This window comes from Triticum urartu, chromosome 6A (assembly GCF_056163025.1).
Source record: "Triticum urartu cultivar PI428250 chromosome 6A, HENAU_Tu73, whole genome shotgun sequence".
NCBI lineage: Eukaryota > Viridiplantae > Streptophyta > Magnoliopsida > Poales > Poaceae > Triticum > Triticum urartu.
In genome coordinates, this window is record NC_141878.1 from 451,590,143 (window position 1) to 451,606,026 (window position 15,884).

The 15,884-nt window shown below is 36.7% G+C and overlaps 1 pseudogene; it reads left to right on the forward strand.

Moving 5' to 3' along the window:
* Positions 1-421: 421 nt before the first annotated feature.
* On the forward strand, positions 422-973 carry LOC147965658 (UDP-arabinopyranose mutase 1 pseudogene; annotated as a pseudogene).
* The last annotated feature ends 14,911 nt before the right edge of the window (positions 974-15,884 follow it).

The following is a 15,884-nucleotide window of genomic DNA, read 5'->3' on the forward strand; positions in this document are numbered from 1 at the left end:
CACCCCACCCCCTCCTGACTTCGGCCACCTACCGCCGCCGCCACCGAGCAGATCCAGCGTCGTGCCAGGTCCGGTCGCCCCTTCTTCCCAGAGTGCCGCCGCCCCGCCGCATCCGCCATCTTCCCCAGCACGATGCTGCCATCTTCCCAGAGCGCCCCCTGTCCATGGGCCCCGCCGTCGGTCTCCTCCTGCAACCCCGCCGCCACCCTATCGCCACCACCCCCCGGACCCAGCTGCCACTCCGCCACACGCCTTGGATCTGGTCGCGGCGCCCCCCAGCGCCGGATCCGGCCGCCGTCCCCACTGCGGGATCCGTTCGCCGCCCCCATCCGGCCGCCATGATGTCACCATCCATCGCCATGGTGGTACAGTGCGGCGTGCCCTTACCTCCCTTGCGACGCGCCCTTCCCTCCCGTCCGGCATGAACTTCCCTCTACGTCGCCGCGACCTTCCCTCCCCTCCGGTGCGGCCTGCCCTCTGCTCTGGCGCGCCCTCCTACTCCTCCTCCACGCGCGGCATGAACCCCGCCTTCGACCGCAAGCTCATCAGCACGGCCATGTACTTCGGCCTCATGGGCGACGGCCAGCCCATCGGACGCTACGATGACATGTGGCCAGCTAGTGCGTCAAGGTAACTACAACTAAACTAAACACACACATCGTCTTTGAGTTTGGTCCGGTTGTACTGAACTTTTACTGAATAATTTGTGTATGTGTGCAGGTGATCTGTTAGGAGTCAAGACTGGGCTGCCCTACATCTGGCACAGCAAGGCCAGCAACCCGTTTGTGAACCTGAAGGAGTACAAGGGCATCTTCTGGCAGGAGGACATCATCCCCTTCTTCCAGTCCGCGAAGCTGAAAAGGAATGCGACACCGTGTAGAAGTGCTACATCTCGCTCTCGCATCAGGTCAAGGAGAAGCTCAGCAAGATCAACCCCTACTTCGTCAAGCTCGCCGACGCCATGGTCACCTAGATCGAGGCCTGGGACATGCTCAACTCCAAGGACTCCAAGGAGGATGACGCCAACGACAAGCTCAAGGGGAAGTAGATCGAGGGAGAGAACCTTTTTTGCATTAGCATACTGAGCAGGCAGTGAGGTGGCGTATACCGGTTTGTTCAGTTCGTAACATTCAATGCATGCATCAGGTATTCAGGTTCAGGCTGTTGTGTACTACAAAACATTAGATGCCTGTATGTGAGAAAACCATGATGTTTCTTATTTTGTTTATGTGAGAAAACAAAAATGTATTTTAGAAGTTCATTTATTATTTCCCCAAAAGTTCATATATTACTACCTATATGTATTTTGACATTTTACAACACCAGCAGTAGAATTTGTGAAGAAAAACCGTGTAGAAGTTCATGTATAAAAATTAATGAACGCCCGACGCCGATAGGACGCGACTCGTAATGCGTGTACTAGTGCATAGTGTTGTGCATATTACGGATTGGTGTACTGTGTACGTGTATTCTTCTGCATAATTTTTTTTGCTTTTCAAAAGCACGTGAAGTTCATGTTTCAAGAAAATTTGAAGTTCGGAGGTATAACATATAGAAGAATTTCATCCAAAAAAAAGAACTGCCTAGGTCATTTCACCGAGAACAAAAAAATGCATAGAAAGTGTCACATGAAAAATAAAAAAGTTCTCAAAAATATACAATATATTAAGTTCTTAGAAAGTAGAGAATTCTTATTTTTTTTAGTAACTTTAGTTGTTTCTTAAAGAAGGGACTCTAAGAAGTTCATATTTAGAAACTAAGTAGTTTAAAAATAATTAAAAATGGATTTTCTCTCTCTTTTTTTTAAAAAAACTAGAGGTTCAAAACTAAATAACAGAGAAGTACCAATGTTTATAAAAAAGGAATGCCAAATGAAAAAAAACAGATCAAAAAGTTTATAAAAAATGGGTTTTCCCTTTTTGAAAAAAACTTTAAAATAAGACTAGAGAAATTCAATGTTTGGTTCAATGCCAAAAAAGTCAAAATTAAAAACGCAGAGCCGTTAATGTTTTATAGGAGAAAATGGGGTTGCATTGTTTCAAAAAAACTAAAAGTTCAAATTTAAATAACAGAAAAGCGGTTAGATGTTTATTACAAAATCACAAAATTCAGTAAACAAAAAACCCAAGTTCAAAATTAAAAACATATAGCAGTTTAAAATTTGTAAAAACACAATGCATGCCTCCGATGACAACAGGTGGATGGGATCGATGGACACAGATGTCGACAACCGGTGCACTCGCAGGCGCGTTTGGACTGTAGCGATGACCGAATCAGACCTTCCCCGGCATCAGCAATCTTCCTTCTCTTGCTGTTCATCAACGCGCGCCGCCGTCCACTTGTGACGCTCCACCCGCTAGTGTTAAAGACAACCAGTATTGTACATGAGAAGTTCATGTATTACTGCCCATGAGAAACTTGCTTATGAGAATTGACCCCAATTTTCCTATCGTTTTTGCAGACCTTTGATTCAAGAGAAAAATGTGTATAAAAAGGGGTGATTTCGAAAGTTCGGGTGTAACAAAGATCGAAGTTCAAACCAAAAAAATGTAAACAAAAAGATCATGGAATTCAAAGAATAAAACTATGGAGTTTTAAAAAAATAGCACGTGAAGTTCATGTTTTAGAACTTCCCAAGTTCACGTGCAGTACATACACAAGAAAAACCATCAAATGAAAAAACAGATCGACGAGGCCATTTCACCAAAAAGCAAAAAAATGCATAAAAATGTCAAGACAAAATTCTATAAGAAGTTCAAATTTAAAAACGAAGCAGGTCGACATTTAAAAAAAAGAAGTTTTTAACATGTAAAAGTCAAATTTGGAAGGTCAAAAAATTTGAGCAAGAAGTTCAAATAAAAAATACTTCAAAAATCTTTATAACGGATTTTACCCATTTATAAAAAAATCTGAGAAGTCCAAATTAAAAAAGAGGAGAATTTAAAAAGATTTTACAAAAACAGATTTCTCCCATTCTATAAAAACTAGAAGTTCAAATTAAAATAAAACTAAGAAGTTCAAGTTTAAAAAATGGTGAACTTCGATGTCCATGAAAAAAAAAGATTTTCACATTATTAAAAATTAAACCAAGAAGTTCAAAATTTTAAAACAAGGAAGTTCAAAAAACTCGTTTTTCCTCGTTACTAAAGAATAAAACTAATGAGTTCAAAGTTTAAAAACAAGGAAGTACAAATTAAAATAACAGAGAAGTTCAAAGTTTGTAAAAACCTCACATGCTCGTTAGTAAAGAATAAAACTAATAAATTTGAATTAAAATAAGGGAACAACGAAAAAAGTTTAAAAAGATTTTTCCCAGTTTTTTAGAAAACTAGGATTTTCCCCGATACTAAATATTAAACCATGAAGTCCAACAGTAGAAAAAAGACAAATTCGATATTTATTTTTAAATCGAACACAATTGTTTACTCAAAAAAACTAAAATATGTGAAATTCAAATTAAAATAACTAAGAAGTTCAAAGTATATCAAAACCTAGGATTTAGAAGTTCAAAAAACAAAAACAAAAAACAATATCATTTTGGGCATTTTTCCCCAATACTAAAGATAAAACCAAGAAGTTCAATTTAAAAAAATTAAGTAGTTCAATGCATATTAAAAACTCACTTTTTTCTTGTTACTAAATAATAAAACCAAGAAGTTCAATTTCTAAAAGCAGAGGAGTTTAATATTTATTTGAAAACTCATTTTTTTTCCGGTTACTAAAGAATAAGACCAATAAGTTCTATTCGAAATAATGAAGAAGTTCTATTCAAATAAACTTATAATTTCAAATTTAACAAAGCGGCTCGATGTCTATCAAAAAGTAGGATTTTTCCGTTAGTAAAAGAAATAAAACCAGGAAGTCCAAATTAGAAAGATGGAGAAGTTCTGTGAATATAGAAAACTCAAATTTCCCTCGTTATAAAAGAATAGAAAACAAGAAGTTCAAAAATTAAATAACAAGAAGTTCAACATTTTTTCTAAAAAATAGAGCACTTCAAAATGTCATAAAAAAGATTAAGAAAAAAACCAGGAAGTCCATATTAAAAAGATGGAGAAGTTCGATGATTATAGAAAACTCAGATTTTCCTCGTTATTAAAGAATGGAAACAAGAAGTTCAAAAATAAAAAACAAGAAGTTCAACTTTTAAAAATATAGCGCTTCAAAATTTCATAAAAAAGATTGAGAAATAAACCAGGAAGTCCATATTAAAAAAATGGAGAAGTTCGATAATTATAGAAAACTCAGATTTTCCTCGTTATTAAGGAATGGAAACAAGAAGTTCAAAAAAACAAGAAGTTCAACTTTTAAAAATAGATCGCTCCAAAATTCATAAAAAAGATAAAGAAAATCAGATTAAAAACTCATAAAAAACTCATATATTTTCACATAACCGAAAGAAGTTTAGATTAATAACTGCGAGAAGATCACGTACTACACGGTGTGCATTTGTATTAAAAAGAATAAAAAAGCAAAGGCTAATTTTTTTGTTATAAGTTCAAGTCCTCCATTGGAGAAAGTTAAAAACAATTATTGCGAGAGTGGTTTGTACAAAAGGAATATCATTTGTCTAACACTAACGAATAGATGAGAAAAATAACAAACGAAAATATGTCACAGAAGTTCAACGTGAAAACAGCAGGAAGTTCAATTATTACAGTGAATGAATTTCAGATGATTTTTTAAATCGTTGCGAGTATGAAAAAACAATAAACACGGATAAGTTGCGTGTTTACTGCAACTTTCCACCGGTATATCACTTGCTCAATTCCGGTGAGTGTTCCGGTGAGTGTATGGAGAGCTACGAGAAAAAAAACGTGAAAAACAGAGTGAAGTTCAAGTAAACATGCCGAGAAGTTCAAGTTCTTCACGCGGTGCATTTTTGAAGAATCCGTTTCATGATAAAGGCAGAACGAATGATTCCATCGTTTTCGAATTTACTTGAAAATGGCTAGGAATCAGAGAAAAACCATCAACATGAAAAAGTTTCGCATTTTCCGTAGCTTTTCAACGGTATATTATTTGGCCCATTCCGATAAAAGTTGTAAATATTACGGTGAAAATATGTTTTTTACCATTTTCAAAACTGACATAAAACCGTAATGAATTGGAAGAAACAATATGTACCAAAAAGTTTCGCATTTCCTCAAGCTTTCCAATGCCATATCATATGCTGCGTTCGGACGTACGATTAAAAAATTAGCTCGAAAATACGAACTCGGTGGAACTTGTACCATTTTCTAAAGTATTTTTAAACCGTTCAAAATTAGAAAAAAACTTCCAACATGAGAAAGTAGCACATTTTGATAAGCTTTCCAACGCCATATCACTTACCTCAATTGGATTAGCCATTTAGAAATGACATCGAAAATACAAACTTGGCTGTTCGGTTTATGAAATTTTACGACTTCCCAAATTACTCTTTAACCATATGAAATTAGAAAAAAACTTTCAACATGTGGAAGGAGCGGCTTTGCAGCAGTTTTCCGACGCCATATTATTTGCCTCATTCCGATAAACGGTTTAGAAATGCGATCGAAAATACTATTCATGTTTTTTGTATGAAGAAAAAACGCTTTTCAAAACTGCTCTTAAACCGCTTACATTTTGCCAAAAATTTAACTTGGGTCATGATACTGGTGTCCATAGCTTTCCAATGGCATATCGCAAGCCCCAATTGGGCAATGTTGGCGGAAGTTCAACCTAGCACTGGGAGAAGTTCAGGTCGAACAACTTAGGTAGTAAAATTGCAAAAAACGCAATTTCATCACGACCCGAGAGCAAAACCCGCCAACGAGCGAGATTCCTATTTAAAACCGGTATTTAGTTGCTAAAAACGTTTTTAGATTACACTAACAACATATAGAACACGACTAACAAGAATAATCCGCAGGGGAAGTCACGATTGCGAAGATAGCCCGAAGGTCGGGTTTGTACAGAGGGAAGTTTAGACGTGTTACTCAAGCAGTTCAGGTTGTGATCAGAATAGTGTTTGTGTTTATGTACGTATGTGTGTGTGTGTATATATATATATACTATTCTGATCACGGGATCAGAATAATATTCTGATCACAACCTGACCTGCCCCGCTAGTAGTACGTTGAACTTCCCTATGAACTAGGTTGAACTTCCGCCAACATTGCCCAAATGGGGCTTGCGATATACCGTTGGAAAGCTATGGACACCAATATCATGACCAACTTAAATTTTTGGCAAAATATAAGCGGTTTAAGAGTAGTTTTGAAAACTGTTTTTTCTTCGCACAAAAAACGTGAATCGTATTTTCAATCGCATTTTTATACCGTTTATCGGAATGAGGCATATAATATGGCATTGGAAAGCTGCTGCAAAACCGCTCCTTCCACATGTTGAAAGTTTACTCTAATTCCCTATGGTTAAAGAGTAATTTGAAAAAACGTAAAATTTCGTAAACCGAACAGCTGAGTTCGTTTTTTCGATATCATTTCTAAATGGCTAATCCAATGGAGGCATATGATATGGCGTTGGAAAGCTTATGACAATGCGCTACTTTTTCATATTGAAAGTTTTTTCTAATTTTGAATGGTTTAAGAGTAATTTAGAAAATGGTCCAAGTCCTACCGAGTTCGTATTTTTGAGCTAATTTTTTAACCGTGCATACGAATGCAGCAAATGATATGGCGTTGGAAAGCTTGAACAAATGCGAAACTTTTTGGTATGTATTGTTTCTCCCAATTCTTTACGGTTTTAAGTCAGTTTCGAAAATGGCGAAAAACGTATTTTTGCCGTAATTTCTACAAACTTTATCCGAATGAGGCAAATAATATACCGTTGAAAAGCTACGAAAATTGCGAAACTTTTTAATGTTGATGGTTTTCTCTGATTCCTAGCCGTTTTCAAGTAATTTCAAAAATGGCGGGATCATTCGTTCTGCCTATATCGCAAAACAGATTCTTCGAAAATGCACCGCGTGAAGAATCTGAACTTCTCGGCACGTGTACCTAAACTTCACTCTGTTTTTCACGTGATTTTTTTGCTCGTAGGTCTCCATCCACTGCTCGTAACTCTCCATCCACTCACCGGAATTGAGTAAGTGATATACCGGTGGAAAGCTATTGTAAGCACTTAACTTTCCCGTGTTGATCGTTTTTTCATATTCGAGACAATTTTAAAAGTTTTTATCTTAAATTCATCCACTGTAGTAATTGAACTTCCTACTGTTTTCAGTTGAACTTCTGTGACGTATTTTTGTTTGTAATTTTCTCATCCATCGTAAGTGTTACACAAATAATATTCCTTTTGCACACATCTCTCTCACAATAATTTTTTGACTTTCTCCGACGAAGTGCTTGAACTTATAACAACAAAACTTTTAGCCTTTGATTTTTTATTATTTTTTTCAATAAAAAATGCACATCGTGTAGTACATGAACTTCTCGCAGTTATCAACCTGGACCACTCTCGGTTACGTGAAAATATTTAAGTTTTTTTTATGAATTTTTAATTTGATTTTTCTTAATCATTTTTATGAATTTTGAAGTGCTCTATTTTTAATTGTTGAACTTCTTATTATTTTATTTTTGAACTTCTTGCTTTCATTCTTTAATAACGAGGAAAATCTGAGTTTTCTATAATCATCGAACTTCTCCATCTTTTTAATATGGACTTCCTGGTTTTATTTCTTAATCCTTTTTTATGAAATTTTGAAGCGTTATACTTTTAACAGTTGAACTTCTTGTTTTTTATTCTTGAACTTCTTGTTTCCATTATTTAATAACAAGGAAAATCTAAGTTTTCTATAATCATCGAACTTCTCCATCTTTTTAATATGGACTTCCTGGTTTTATTTCTTAATCTTTTTTTACGAAATTTTGAAGCGCTCTATTTATTAAAAGTTGAACTTCTTGTTATTTAATTTTTAAACTTCTTGTTTCCATTATTTAATAACGAGGAAAATCTGAGTTTTCTATAATCATCGAACTTCTACATCTTTTTAATACGGACTTCCTGGTTTTATTTCTTAATCTTTTTTATGAAATATTGAAGCGCTCTATTATTAAAAGTTGAACTTCTTGTTTCCATTCTTTTATAACGAGGAAAAATCTGAGTTTTCTATAATCATCAAACTTCGCCATCTTTTTAATATGGACTTCCTGGTTTATTTCTTAATCTTTTTTATGAAATTTTGAAGCGCTCTATTATTAAAAGTTGATCGTCTTTGTTATTTAATTTTTGAACTTCTTGTTTCCATTTTCTAATAACAAGGCAAACCTTGCCTTTTTATTCATTTTTCTCATATTAAACACACACCATGTAGTACATGAACTTTTTCCGTTTTTATAATTTGAATTTTTTTATTTTATTTTTGAAATCAAATTGCTCCTCAATAATAACTGAACTTCTTTGTAGATTGAGAGAATTATTTTAAAACATAAAAAAACAATTTCTTTTTTGTGTTTTCGAACATGAAATATATGGTGAATGTCTCTCGCAAGAATTTTTTAACTTCCCCGAAAAGAGGACTTCAACTTCTTTTAACAAACCTTTGAAGCTTTTATTTTTTCTATACTTTTATTCTCACCTGAAATGAATTCCTTGCAGTACTTGAACTTCTTGTTGTTTTCACTATAAACTTCTGTCGCATTTTTGTGTATACATCGAATTACACGCAATTGAAGGCCAGACGTCATTTTTTTGCCATTTTCAAACATGTAATAGGAGGTCGGATGTCCTGCAATATAAATTCAGAACCATGCACGGAGGAGCACATAAACTTCTTGCAACAAAACCTTTTAAGCGTTTTGTTTTCTATTCTTATATTCTTATCTGAAACGCATTCCGTGTAGTAGTTGAACTTTCCGTTGTTTTCACCTTGAACTTATGTCACATATTTTTGTTCAACCTCTCTCACAAGAATTTTTGAACTTTCTCGGGCCAAGCACTTGAACTTCTAGCAACAAATTTTTAGCATTTGCTTTTTATTTTTTTATACAAAATGCACACCATGTAGTACGTGAACTTCTGGCAGTTATCAATCCGAATTTCTCTTGGTTACGTGAAAATATCTGAGTTTTTTATAGACATTGAATCGCTCTACCCTTTTTATTTAAACTTCATTGTGTATTTTTAGAAATATGAAAATTGGATGTTTTTTACAAACATCGAACATCTTCGGTATTTGAAATTGAATTATTGGTTTTATTCTTTAGTAACTAGAAAAATCCAATTTTTCAAACAAACATTGAATTTCACTGTTTTTTCAATTCGAACATCATTGTTGATTCTTTAATAGCAACGTATATACTTGAGTTTTTGAAAGAAAAAAAAAGCTAAAATCCTAGCTTTTTAAATAAACATCGAAACACTTTGTTGTTTTGGTTTGGACTTCCAGTTTAAAAAAAGGGGAAAATCTTTTTAAAAAAATTTAGTTGTTTATTTTTTTATTTGAACTTCTTCAGTTTATTCTTTAATAACGAGAAAAATCTAAGTTTTTTATATACTTCAGACTTCTCCGTTAATTTAATTTGAACTTTTTAGTCTTTTTTTAGAAAAAATATGTTTTACATAAGCAACAAGCATTTTAAAAAATTGAACTTGATATTTCTAGTTTTCCTATAAACGGAAAGAATTTGAATTTTCCGTGTACATCGAACTACTCCTTTATTTTTATTTGAACTTCTTCATTTTTTTTCTTTAGCTAGAAGGAAAATTTGAGTTTTTTTATAAATATCAAACTTCTCTATTTTTGTAATTTGGACTTCTTGGTTTTATTTTAGTAAGGAAAAAAATCCTAGTTTTATGAACCGGTCCAATATTTTAGATTTGAACTTCTAGAGTTTTTTTATTTTGAAACCATGAAAATCTTTTTCTTATGAATTTTGAATTGCTCTATTTAGAAAAATTGAACTTCTTATTCTTTTTATTCTTGAACTTCTTGTGTCTTCTTTTTGCATTTTTTTAACTTTTGTATTTTTTAATAATCGAACTTCTTGTGCTAACATGATTTTTTTGTTTTTTTAATTGGGAGATCAGACTTTTTGTCATGTTTCTAGAAACATCCAAATTTGACGTTCATTGTGTTTCTTGTATGTTCTGTTTTGGTTTTACTTTTTAGAATGGAAAATCCCTTGTTTTATAAATACCAAGCTACTCTGTTATTTTAATTCGAAGTTCTTAGATTTATAAATATCATTCTTTTAATTTATTATCAATCTTTCTTGGAACTTGCAGACTGTATGTTCTAGATTTTTATGCGAACTTTACTATCGGAGTATTTTAATGTTATCTACTTTGACCTTCTCTGTCATTCCAATATGAACTTCATAAACTGTATTTTCTGGGTATTTATTTTCCAAGGCACACTTGAAGCCAAAGAGAGAAGTACATCAGTTTTCTACAGAAAAAAATGAATGACTCAAACTATTTTGCTGCTGATAGAATAAATGTTGAATTTCTATACTGAATGTATATTTTGTACAAACAAAAAACTACTCTCTCCAATCCAAAATAAGTGTCGTGGTTTTAGTTCAACTCGGACTACACAAACTGCACCAAGTATGAACATCCATATATTTTTCGCTGGTGTAGTGCTATCCAACTGCTCACATTATTTTCCATATGTTTAACAAAATCAGGCATCAGTTCAAGGCCATAAACATCCATAGTCCAAATATCAAACTGAATCAGAGTACGTGTATATGCAATGAACAAAGTATAATTTTTGTGTACCTTTTTTTCTAAAAGAGTGTACGAGTGGTGTTCTACCACACACCTTTATTCTCCATCTCCCAAATTTTTTATTAGCCACCTTATCCACCTTATCCATTGCTCCATAGCATTAAACATAGTGTCTATCTCATCCACTCGTACATAGCATCAAAGTAGGAAAGATTGAGCTTGATGTTCGGTAGTACTCTGTACTGAACAACAACAATAGTTTCTTCTGTTTAAGTTGTTCTTTGTCACTTATATCAAATGGCAACAGTCTATGGACCAAATTGAATGAGGCAAACGGAACAACTGCGCCATTTGTCGGACATGGCAGATATTGTCGGTCCTTGCCGCGAGGTGGTGCGCTATCACCCTCTTCTTTCCAGGGTTGTCCCTGCTCCTCCTCCCCTCGAAACTCTGATGCTTCTCCATGGACAGGAACTTGAAGCTTCTCTGCTTGTTTATGCCCAGGAAGCTCTTCAGTTTCTCCCAGAGCATCGAACTGGGTGCTGGACTGCCTCCCCATCTCCAAATCCAATATTTAAACAAGTGAAAAATTGTATAAAATTGCGATCTTGTTCTTGCAAAATCTCGTAGAGCTCTCTCCATCTGCAGGTACACTTGAACTGGTGAGTAATATCATGTGTTCAAATAGCAAAGACCGGACCAAGATTTGAGCTCATACTCCCAGGATGCAGTGACCACTCTACTCACTAACCACTTCACAGGTCGCCTAAAACTACGGAGAGAGTAAAGAAAATTAACACCACCAGTGTCTCCCACAAATGGTCCTCACAAAAATTCCAAAAAATATTGAGAAGGGGTTCCTCACCGCAGTAGCAGCTCGCCTCCCAAACTAGTCGACAGCTCCATGCCTCCCCGTCCGTAGAGCACACCGAGTCTGAGAGGAACAGGAACTAAAAGTGTTAGTGCAGCTTGGCAGTATCCAGGGATAGTGACCCACACATCGAACTGAATAGGCTAGTCAGGCTGGACTTCAGAAGCGGCCAGGCGCGGACAAGTGGTGGGCGGGTGGGTCTCGCCGGCCCCGACAGTGGCAGCACGCAACGAGCGGTGGACTTGCATGGTGGGAGGCCGAGCAGCGCGCGCCGAAGAGGGGATCGACGGGATGACCCCGATCCAGTGAACGACCTTGGTTCGTGTCACTAAACGGCCTCGCCACTGCTGAACGAACTTCTGCTGGCTGTTTTTTCCTATTGGTGTTCTGAAATGTCATTTTTTTGGTAGTAATACATGAACTCTCGGGCAATAAGAAATGAACTTCTACAATACAGATTGTTTTCTCACGTAAACAAAATCAAAAACACAATCTAGGAGAAAACCAATGTCAAAGTACGCATGCAAATCTCATTTTATTGTGTGGCAACCTCTCGTCTTAACACAGAGCCAAACCCTGTCTCCACCTGACTACGACCAGAAATCTGCTGAACAACAGCTCTTATAAACATTAACAGGAACAATGTTTCGGAAAACTTTTGTACCCCCTACAGGATACAATGTAAGAGAAGTCAAATAGAGACTAAATGGACCGAACAAATGTAGAAGCAGCAGTTCAAAATAATCCGAGGCACAAGTTCAGTCGCCACACAAATAAGACACATAGCACACACACACAAAAACATGGCAGACAAAGCCCAAGTGGAATCAAGCTGGTGGCAGCGCACCATGTACTCGACATCACCGGGTTGAAGAAGGATGCAGAAGATGAGCATCAGTACATGGGATTCGGAGGGGTTGAGGCACTGAACCTCCTGGTGCTACATCGTTGAACAGCCGGATTTGGCAGCGGCGAACGGCCGGAGCGCTGGGAGGTGGGATGATGCAAGGGCTCCAGTGGAGATGACCGTCCACGGGAGGCGCAGTTGACCTGCAGAACAATGGGATCTCCTCTGCATGTGGAGGTCCGACCACGCGGAGGCACGTCGGGGATGAAGGGCGACGGGAGGCTCGTCAGGCGGGGGGAGGGGTAGGAGATGCGGCCGCGTCGAGGTCGGGGAGTGGCGGCCGGGCTAAGGAGGGCGGCTTGCGCGGTTGGCGGCGGTGGCGCGTGCGTTGACAGGGTGGCTGCAAGTGGGGCACCGGCGGCGGGGAGTATAGGCTGGGTGAGAGAGGTGGGGCAGGGCACCAACAATAGGGAGATCCAGGGCGGGGCTGGACAGGTGGGGCGGCGCGTGGCCCCGGCGTCGGAGGGGTGGTCCGCGGTGGGGCAACCAGAGGCGAGTGGATCCAGGGCAAGATCAGAGCGATGGGATCAGAGGGGATCGGGGGGAGGTGGTGGGGGTCGTGGTGTGGCCGTTTTTTTATGTCGGGCAGTTGGTGGAGTTTAGGAGATCTCCGCGGCTCCTATATAGGGCGCGCCGTGATCCAAATAACTATTATAATCCTGGGATTAGAATAGTGTTACTCTCTCTCTATACACACACACACACACACACATAAGCACTATTCTGATCATGGGATCAGAATAATATTCTGATCACAACCTGACCTGCCCCGCTAGTAGTACGTTGAACTTTCCTGTGAACTAGGTTGAACTTCCGCCAACATTGCCCAAATGGGGCTTGCGATATATCGTTGGAAAGCTATGAACATCAGTATCATGACCCAACTTAAATTTTTGGCAAAATATAAGCGGTTTAAGAGCAGTTTTGAAAACCGTTTTTTCTTCGCACAAAAAATGTGAATTGTATTTTTGATTGCATTTCTAAACCGTTTATCGGAATGAGACATATAATATGGCATTGGAAAGCTGCTGCAAAACCGCTCCTTCCACATATTGAAAGTTTTCTCTAATTCCCTATGGTTAAAGAGTAATTTGAAAAAACGTAAAATTTTGTAAACCGAACAGCTGAGTTAGTTTTCTCGATGTCATTTCTAAACGCCTAATCCAATGGAGGCATATGATATGGCGTTGGAAAGCTTATGAAAATGTGCTACTTTTTCCTCTTGAAAGTTTTTTTCTAATTTTGAATGGTTTAAGAGTAATTTAGAAAATTGTCCAAGTCCTATCGAGTTCGTATTTTCGAGCTAATTTTTTAACCGTGCGTCCGAATGCAGCAAATGTTATGGCGTTGGAAATCCTGAACAAATGCGAAACTTTTTGGTATGTATTGTTTCTCCCAGTTCTTTACGGTTTTAAGTCAGTTTCAAAAATGGCGAAAAACGTATTTTCGCCGCAATTTCTACAAACTTTATCGGAATGGGGCAAATAATATACCGCTGAAAAGCTACGGAAAATGCGAAACTTTTTCATGTTGATGGTTTTCTCTGATTCCTAGCCGTTTTCAAGTAATTTCGAAAACGGCGAGATCATGCGTTCTGCCTATATCGCGAAACAGATTCTTCGAAAATGTACCGCGTGAAGAACCTGAACTTCTCGGCGCGTGTACCTGAACTTCACTCTGTTTTTCACGTGATTTTTTTTGCTCGTAGATCTTCATCCACTGCTCGTAGCTCTCCATCCCACTCACAGAATTGAGCGGGTGATATACCGATGGAAAGCTGCTGTAAACACGCAACTTTCCCGTGTTGATCATTTTTTCATACTCGCGACGATTTTGAAAGTTTTTCATCTGAAATTCATTCAGTGTAGTACGTGAACTTCCTGCTGTTTTCACGTTGAACTTCTGTGACGTATTTTCGTTTGTAATTTTCTCATCCATTTCGTCAGTGTTACACAAATTATATTCTTTTTGTACAAACCTCTCTCACAATATTTTTTTTAACTTTCTTCGACCGAGGACTTGAATTTACACAAATAATATTCCTGTCGTTTTGAGGTAAATTAGAAAATGGTGAGATCATGATTTCTGCGTTCATCGCGAACGGAAATGCACTGCATGAAGTAGTAGAACTTCTGGGGCATGTCTGTTTGAACTTCACTTTGTTTTTGACGTGCTGTTTTTTGCACTACGTGAAGTAGTTGAACTTCTGGAGCATGTCTGCTTGAACTTCACTCTGTTTCACTTTATTATATTTTTCTTATATGAAATACGCACCATGTAGTACGCGAACTTCCGATTGTTATCACTCTGAACTTCTCTCTGGTTTGAGGGAATTATTTTAAAACACAAAAAACAACATATTTTTGTATGTATTTTGGACATCTAAACACACGGTGTACCTCTCTAACAAGAATTGTTTGAACTTTTCCTCGCCGAGCACTTGAACTTCTAGCAACCAATTTTTTCATTTATGAGTTTGTTTTTAAAAGTGCAAAAAATGGCGTTGTTTTTTTTATTTTTTGAACATGTAAATCCTAGGTTCTAATAAGCTCCGAACTTCTCTGTTGTTTCAATTTGAACTTCAACTTTTTATATTTTTGAGTAAAGAATTGTATTGGATTTTTATATGGAAAAACTCAAACTTGGAAATACAAGGTGAACCTCTCTCGCAAGAATTTTTGAACTTCCCCGGACAGAGCACTTGAACTTATTTCAACAAACCTTTTAAGCTTTTATTTTTCTATACTTTTTATTCTCATTTGAAATGCATTCCTTGCAGTACTTGAACTTCCCACTGTTTTCACTATGAACTTCTGTCACATTTTTGTGTATACATCGAATTACACGCAATTGAAGGTCGGACATCAATTTTTGCCATTTTAACACATGTAATTGGAGGTCGGATGTCCCGCGATATAAATTTTGAACCATGCACGAAGGAGCACGTGCACTTCTAGCAACAATTCGGAGTTTTTTATATACTTCAAACTTCTATGTTATTTTAATTTAAACTTCTTAGCCTTATTCTTAGAAATAAATATGTTTTAAAATAAGCATCAATTTTTTTTTTAAAATTGCACTTCACAATTTTATCTTGCTTAGAGACGGTAATAATTTGAGTGTTCCGTATACGTCAACTTCTCATTTATTTTAATTTGAACTTCATCATTTTATTATGCGAAACTTTTAATCCTAGTTTTTTTAATAAACATCGAACCACATCGTTATTTTATATTGAACTTATGTTTTTTAAGACGAGAAAATAATTTGAAACTTTAGTTTTTCCTTTTTTTTAATTTCAATTTGTTCATTTTATTATTTTGTAACGAGAAAACATCCAAGTTTTTTAGCCTTCGAACTTCTCTTTCTTTTACATTGAACTTCTTAGAAAAATATGGTTTTAAATAAGCCAATAATTTTCCAGGTTTTTATATTTGAACTTCATGGTTT